The sequence below is a fragment of the Equus asinus genome, chromosome 10, assembly GCF_041296235.1.
Source record: "Equus asinus isolate D_3611 breed Donkey chromosome 10, EquAss-T2T_v2, whole genome shotgun sequence".
NCBI classification, from domain to species: Eukaryota; Metazoa; Chordata; class Mammalia; order Perissodactyla; family Equidae; genus Equus; species Equus asinus.
In genome coordinates, this window is record NC_091799.1 from 69,362,200 (window position 1) to 69,370,019 (window position 7,820).

The 7,820-nt window shown below is 38.7% G+C and overlaps 1 protein-coding gene across 5 annotated transcripts in view; it reads left to right on the plus strand.

Moving 5' to 3' along the window:
* The window catches only part of ARL15 (ARF like GTPase 15), a 401,393-nt gene that overhangs the window by 362,842 nt on the left and 30,731 nt on the right, over nucleotides 1-7,820 (plus strand). The window lies entirely within an intron of this gene.

Here is a 7,820-nt window from a genome sequence, read left to right on the forward strand (position 1 = left end):
CCTCCCTGTGTCCGCTATCTTTTTTCTTCCCAGCTTCAATTAATCTCTTTTCTCAGAGGTAATTCTACCCATGCCTCCATGCCCTGACTCTGGAAGATTCTTGGAGAGCATGAAGCAAAGGTGGGTAGGGTTATTGTTTTTGGAAAAGGCTCGGAAGTTTGTCCCAAGAAGTAATGTCAAAAGAATACAGCAGAGATGCTTGGCCCTGTTCTAAAGAAAAGTTTTTTATTTGTGTCTTTGTTATAAACCACAGCATTGACTCTGTGATAACTCTGACCTTAAGTCTTCATGCTTATGTAAAACCTTTCAAATAACCCAACTGTACCCAATAAATCTGGAGACATTTGGGAGATGGGGCTGGGGGACGGTTTATGGGAAAGGGCTCTGTTTGATAGAGGTGGATCAGAAACTGATAGGACTTTAAGTGTCCTTTGCCCCAGCTCTTCTACATTTTACGTTTAATTTCTTGAGCTCCTGCGTCTTTGACAATATCACATTTAGCCTCTATTTGCAAATCTCAGTTCCCTGTGGCCTTCTTTGTCATTGCCAGGCACTCCTTCAGATCTCAAAGGCTTCATTAACTTCACATTGACACTGTGTCCAGCATTACCTATAACCAACATAGCAGTGAATGATAAAGACCACAAACATTGGCTGCGTCCTGCTTTCAGTTTCCACATTTGGCTTTCACCCAGTACTTTTGATCAAGGCACAGAGTCTTCCAGAATGTTTATAATTTTGTAGCACCACTTCATTGGTGTAAATTCGTTCCTCAACACAGATGGTGATCCGCTTACGAAGGTTTTTTTCTTCCTTGCTTATTTGTTATTTAGAAAGCCTGGGGTTGGGAATAGTAGGCCCATTTTGTAACTGGTCTTTGTGCCAGAGGTAAAAGCCATTGGCAAAGCCCTTCAAAGAAGGGGGAGCTGTTGGCAGGGCCGGGGGCTGGTGGGCGTTTCTCAGTTCCATTTGGTTTATACTCCCTTGGGGAAATTTGTACCCAAAGCATTTTAAGTTTAGTTTTCTACCGCCTCCTCTTGCCCTCCCCAAAAGCATATGTTTTCTACATTCTTTATGCTGGTTCTCTCTTAAAAAGTGGAAGTTCCCTTCCTTATAAGGTTTAGATCTGTTTGAAAACATTCCTGGCTGTGATTTCCTTGTCACATAGCAATATACAGGCATCGAGGCTGCCCCTCCATAGTTTATCAAGTGAATACAAACACTGACTTACAAAACTAAATTTTGAGATCCAGCAAAGTGTGGAGGAATCTTCAGAAACCATGCATTACATAAAATAATCATAAAGATGAGTGGCAGCCTAAGGCCAGTAAGCAGTTTAGGGTAAGCCTGACCCATCAAAAAGTATTTTTTCAATTAAATAGCTACCGCGCCAAGTGTGGGAAGTACAGAAGATAGATAGGACATAAGCCTGGTCCTCCAGCCTGCGAGCTTCTTTGGAAGACAGTTATAAACAAAACCTCTCTACTGTAATGGAGAAAAAGAAAGCCTTGTGGACTAGCATTAGAAGAAATGAAGTGCCTGACCCCTGGGCATTCTCATTTTGTTTGGTTGTCATTGGGTTTTTATGCTATTGAGGAAATTGTGTATAGCTTTTTATAGTATTCCTATGATAAATGATGGAAGAAAGTCAAGGTGCCAAAGATGAAGGAGATAAGATTGGCACTCGTAAAGGTGTCTATTGCTACAGCTTGCTTTAGGAGGAAGATCCAATTTGAACATGCCTGCCTAATGCTGAAACTATTCTCAAAGCTAACATATAATAGAAAAATAAAAGCAAGCTCCCTAAAGACTTTTAAGGGACTACATTAAGTATCCTGTCTGCCTTGATGGAATGAAATTATTTAATCCTTCATTAAATCTTAAATTATTTGTTTCAACAGAGCAAATTGTATGCTGTGTGTACTTTAAGTGGTAGGAGCATTGTTCACATAATAATTTGTGTGAATGGCATCCTGGTGTCACATCGTGCAAGGACTGTTGCACTAGAAGCAGCAACCCTAGTTGGAGGAAAGATTAAATTTGGGAGAATTTTTCCCGTAAGTTTTCATTATAATATATCCCCTTTTTGTCAATAGCGTATGTTAATAGTGTATGGCTAACATTAATCTTTCTTTCTCTTTATAAGCCAAAGCTATACATTTATGTTCATAAGGATTTGATTTTGAGCCTATTTATAATCATGGTTTGTGATTTATGAAAGCATTAATTTAGGAAAGGTGTAAAACATTCCATATTTATGCTGTTCCCTTTGCTCAATTGTTAGGAACATCATCATTTATTCTCATGGAATCCTTTTTAGTTAGAAAAAAATAAAAACATGGAAGGTGAATCTTGTGCCCAGAATTCTTGAAGGAATCTGTGATAGTCTTTCCACTTACTTAAATTGCTTCTATTTCAACCAGATCTCATTTCATTAAACTGGCATAAATACAGCTTAATTCCCTAGGCCAATTTACATCTTTCCTATGGGGAAACCACTTGAATGTTAAAAGTTGGTGTGATACTGTATGATAATGGATAATTTAAAGGAAACAGTGATTTCTTCCCTAGTTGCCTTATTCATAGGAATGTCTTCTGTAAACAGCATGCGCATTAGTTGACCTACAACAATATTCCCCCTGGAATACTGAGCAACCTAGAGTGTGTCCTTTACTTAATTTTGAAATGAACTCTAATTCCAAAAGCAGTATCTTCTGCCTCTTTCCTACTAAATGTATCTCTTGCATTTAGCAGAAGTGGTGTCTATTTTTATGGAAGATTCATTAGGCTCATTGAAACTTACATGATGTGGGGAAAAATTTGCCAAAGGATAGTAAATTTCATCTCTCTCAAGTGACCCTTTCCTTTTCGGGCTCTTTGGAGATGCCAAATCCAAGCAGCCCTGAAGAGATCTCTCAACTGACAGAGAAATGTCAGCAGGTTTTTAGTAACAGGAAGAGATGCCATAGGCTGCTTGGTTAAGATGGAGGTCTCTGGATAACATTCAAGTTTTCAGGGATACAACTATAAATATGTCTCCTTCTCTTTCTGTCTCTCCTCACCGCGCCCCCCCCCCCCCCCCCCGGTCTTGTCTTGTCTTTTTTCTGGTAGCCAACACAACATACATTCAGTGGCAAGAGGCAGCCTGTCTGGGTATGTGATTTTTAGATTTATTATGAAAATAGTTTATTATTAAAAATTTCATTTGAGCAGGGCTGGTAACCCATCTTCATTGATGCCAGATTCTCCAGGTATTCAATATTGTTGGGCTTTAATGTGAAACTCCTTATGAAATTATTAGGCTCCCCATTAGTGTTTAATATAAAAAGAACTCATAGTAAATGGATCAGCCCATCCTGAGAACAGGATGTAAAGAAAGAGAACACTTCAGGTCAGCACCAAGTGTGCCCATACTAAACTATCCTGTGCTTTTTTTCCTTTCTTGCAATAGAAGAGTAGAAGACTTTCTGTGCCTTTCTTTCCCATTTGCAAGCTGCCACACTTGAGCCTTGCAGGGGTGCTTTGATTGAGAAGCCAGACCAGCATATGCATCCTCCAGGTCCACGGGTCTGCCCATTTATAGTGCCCACTGGGCCTTCCACCCAATCTCCCCCATGGCCAAGTTCCTCAACACTGCTATACATAAAATGTTCTGTTTTTATAGTGCTCTCAAAGAAGAGAATTATCTTTTAGGATCTAAATGTAATAAAGGAGAATTAATCTTACACAATGATTTTTTAAAAAGCTATTTTTTAGATTAGCTTGCTGATTTCTGATTCAGTGGATTGGCAAAAAGATTCACAATTATTATTTGCTAACAAACATGTATAGTGGGCACTATAGTGTTATAGTTTTATAGTTTTCGATGTGCTCATTTTTTATAACACTTTTTGAGCGGTGTAAAGGGCACTCAAAATTATCGTGACTTCTGTTTGACCCATAAAAGAAATACACATTCTGGTTGTGCTTTTCTCAAATAACTACAACCACCAATACTTTACATAACTCTTGACTTTTCAGGGCAAGGCATTTAGTTTTAAAATACTCCCATGGAAGGAAAAATAATATTTACCCCCACTTCTTCTCTCTGTCCTTTGTCTTCCTATCTAACCAATCTGCGTGCTTTTATGTATTCATTTTTTTGAACTTATTCCCCTATCTGGAATGCTTATCTAAACAAAGAATTAGATTGCCCTGATAAGTGACACTAAGAGAATTGTTTCCCTCTAACTGCATAAAAACGTTAAAGATGATCTTCCATGGCTACTCTGTATTTCTGTTTATAGAAGCAGAGGAGGAAATTTCAAAAACAAAATTACAGTGCTTTTTCTGAAGTATAAATACATAGGCCCCATGCAAACTGGCACTTGCATTAGCCTTCAATCCGATATCCAAACTATTGTGAGTGTTTGGATGACACCATTTTTACAGTAGGAAATCATTTCATTCTGAATGTGCCATGGGCATTGGTTAGAGCAGTGAGTTTTATATGGTGTAGACACCTGGAGGTGAGAGAAGAAACAGTGCAGAAGCTTTGTGTGAACTCTCTTGAGCATTAATGATGTTCTTCTGGCACTAGTCATCCCAGCAGCCATTTCCTTGAATAACAAGGTCTCTGGAATATTTTTTCTCCAGTTTAGTCCATACACTTACAGAGAGAGAGAGAGAGAAAATGTGTGAATGAATATCAGTGACAATTTGTAGAATTGGGGTAGCTGGCTGTATTTGTTTATGAAGTTCTCCAAGTTGAGTCTCAATTCATGCCTGACACTTACAAAGGGGATTTAGCAAAGCCTCTTCCTCTCCTTAACCTGAATGATTTGCTGGATTTTAATTAAACCTTTACTTATCCACACTTCATAGTGAGCTTAGAGAATTAGAAGTGAGGAAAAAGATCTGAGGACCCAAGGGATCCCTTATAGAAAGATCATGGCCAGAACAGTGACAGTGATTTTCACCAAATGCTTGCATTTACTTTCTAATTAAAAAAAAATTTTAGTCCAAGCACTCCTTCTAAAATACTGCCTTCATTTAATATGTAAACTACACAAGAAACTGTACATCACTCCCCATCTCCTAGAACCTTTTCTGGCATTCATATTCCTCTATTCAAATCCGAACTATACTCAAAGGTCCATCTCAAATCCAGCCTCCTCTATGAAGACTCCAGGAACTTGAGCTACCATCAGCCTGTCTCTGTGCCAATGGTGAGAGTGGAGCTCACTGGTATTAGCTGACATTTGTGCAATGCCTCCTACGTGCCAGGCACTGAGCTAAATGCTTTCACCTCATCCACAGGATGGCCTAAAAGGCTACGTGCTCTTGTTATCACCATCTTACAAATGAGGAAACCAAAGCTCAGGGAGGTTAAGAGATGCACCCAAGGTCAGGTGGTAGTAAAGGACAAAGCCAGAATTTGAACCCAGGCTGTCAGGGTCCGGAGACTACCACTCTGTAGACCACCATGAGTAGCCACAGCCTCATTCAAATCACAGATTTTAGGTTCTTAATGATGATCAGTTTTCACCTCTTTATAGTTGGTCCTGCATCCTCTCTGTTACATGCTTTTAATTTTGAGCTCCTAAACACAACTACCAAGACCCTAAGCTCCTGGCCCATGCTCATTTTTCAGGAGCAGGACGTGGTCCAATACCATTACTTTTCCACCAAAGAAACTGGTTAAGTGACTTGCGTAATGTCCCAAAGTTAGTAAGCACCACAGGAAAAAAACGAAAAGAGGTTCAAGAAAAAAGTTGAAGTATCTGTAATTTAAGGCAAATAAGTAAGTTAAAGATTAAGACTTAAAAAATCTTGAAAACTGATACTTGAGAGGAAATAGCTTTTATTAAAGGCAGTTGAAGGAGACTTCCGTGAAAATGCTAAAAGACACTACAAGCACTTTTATAAGCACTTTTTGACGGATTGAATTCTTTATTATGTCTAATATATCTAACTTAACAGTTTCCTGATCTGACTGTATTGCTTACCTTCTCCTTAAATTCACAAACACTGCTTTAGGTATTTGGGACTCACAAATTGCATTGAATTTGATAAGAATTGGAAGGAAGAAGCAGCAGCATACAAAGGAGAAAGGAAGGCAAGTAAATGCGTGTGCATTCTTGGTGGAAAAGAGCTGCAACTCCCTGGGCCACCCACCAGGTGTTGCCATTAGCCAAAGACAGCTTGGTTGCTGTGCCGTGTTGGAGAGGAGGGGCAGGGTAGTTAGAGTGGGCAACCTCTGAGTGGGAATGAGAAAAGGACCAGCAGTGCGGATTTGGCCATTAGTAGGAAGAAAATTAGACAACGTGTTAGGAGTCTCTGTTCATGCCTAGAACCTTCTTAGCTGGCCTTGGGTTTCGTTGTTTCACCCACCTGGGTCTCCTTATCTGTAAAATGAGAGTTGAAATCAATGATTTGTAAGTTCCCTTCTGGCTCTCAAATTCTGACTCTAAGAATATCTTTTCCATATCAGTTCTTTGGAATGAGTCTTATTTTCAATTGATCTAAACAGTTCTAAAATGCTGTTTAAAATAATTAAAGTAACACTAAGAAAGGCTTGAAAAGCAATCAACAAAATTGTGAGTATCTCCCATAATGTCGTTTGTGTGACAATCTGCTAAAAATTTTTAAGCTAATAAAAGTAAAAGACAAATACCAAATGAATGCTTTTTAAGAAAGCTAAGGAGACGTAATGGCAACTTGCCAAATGCTGCTAAAGCGCTCAGTCTGCTCCTCCCAGCTGTTACTTCTCAAGGTGCTCATGGGCCTTAGGAAATCTGACACAATGTCAGACAAATACCTTTCTCCCGACGCTTTTATTACCTCCTTTTCCTGAAAGTCATAATCTAACACCAGGAAGAGAACTCATAGTTGTGTCTCATTTATCTCCAATGGCCTGCTTTCTAATTGAAAATTTTCATTCACGTATTTTTTCAAATAAGCTCTTAAGCTTTAGTTGGAAATGTTTATATGTCTTTTAATTTTATGTTTACCTGGTCTGGAAAAATAATCAGGTGGGTTTTTTTTTTAATATTGTTTAAACAATAAAACTTGATAAGTGTTTTGGATATTACAAGATTTTTATTTTGACTTACCGAAGAATATACCAGCAATGAAAGAATGTCACAGTCTAGGTTACTGGTAAATGAGTTGCTTTTAAGTAAATCATCCTTACTTGAAAATGCTTTGTGCATTTGACAATTTTCAGGATGTATAGTTCATCTCTAGCACTCAAAGATCATTTGACCAAGTAGCCTTTCCAAGGGATGGGGGTGGGAGGGTGGAACAGCCTGCCCATCGGAAGCAGCTGCATCATATTTTATGCAGATGTAAAGTTTTATGGCCTTCAAAATCAGATCACAAACACAAACTTGTGTTTCAAGTTGGGGAGATGTAAGGATGTGTTTTTCAGAGGTGGGGGTGGTTATTTGTTTGTTTTGAGTTATATGCGTTTTCATTCTGTCTGACCCTTGCCAGTGGCAACTGATGAAGACCAGAACTTGACTGACGAAGGGGGAAGGCACTCTGCAAAGCGTGTTTGATCCTAAGTTTGAAGTTACCTATCTCTTCACAAGACTTCATTGGGTTATAGTTAAGATTCATACTCATCTCCAAAAGGCTGCCTTTTTAATCAAACATCAAAATAACAGCAAGTTTAATTTGGGTCATTTGTATTTTCTTATTATAAATTTCCCAGAACATGCTCTTTATACACTGGGCATTCAATAAATGTCAGTCAGTCACCAACGTTTATTCAGTACTGCTCCACTTGAAATGCTTATAAAGGAAAGCAAATGTTCTCAAGAGAATAGACAGTTTTC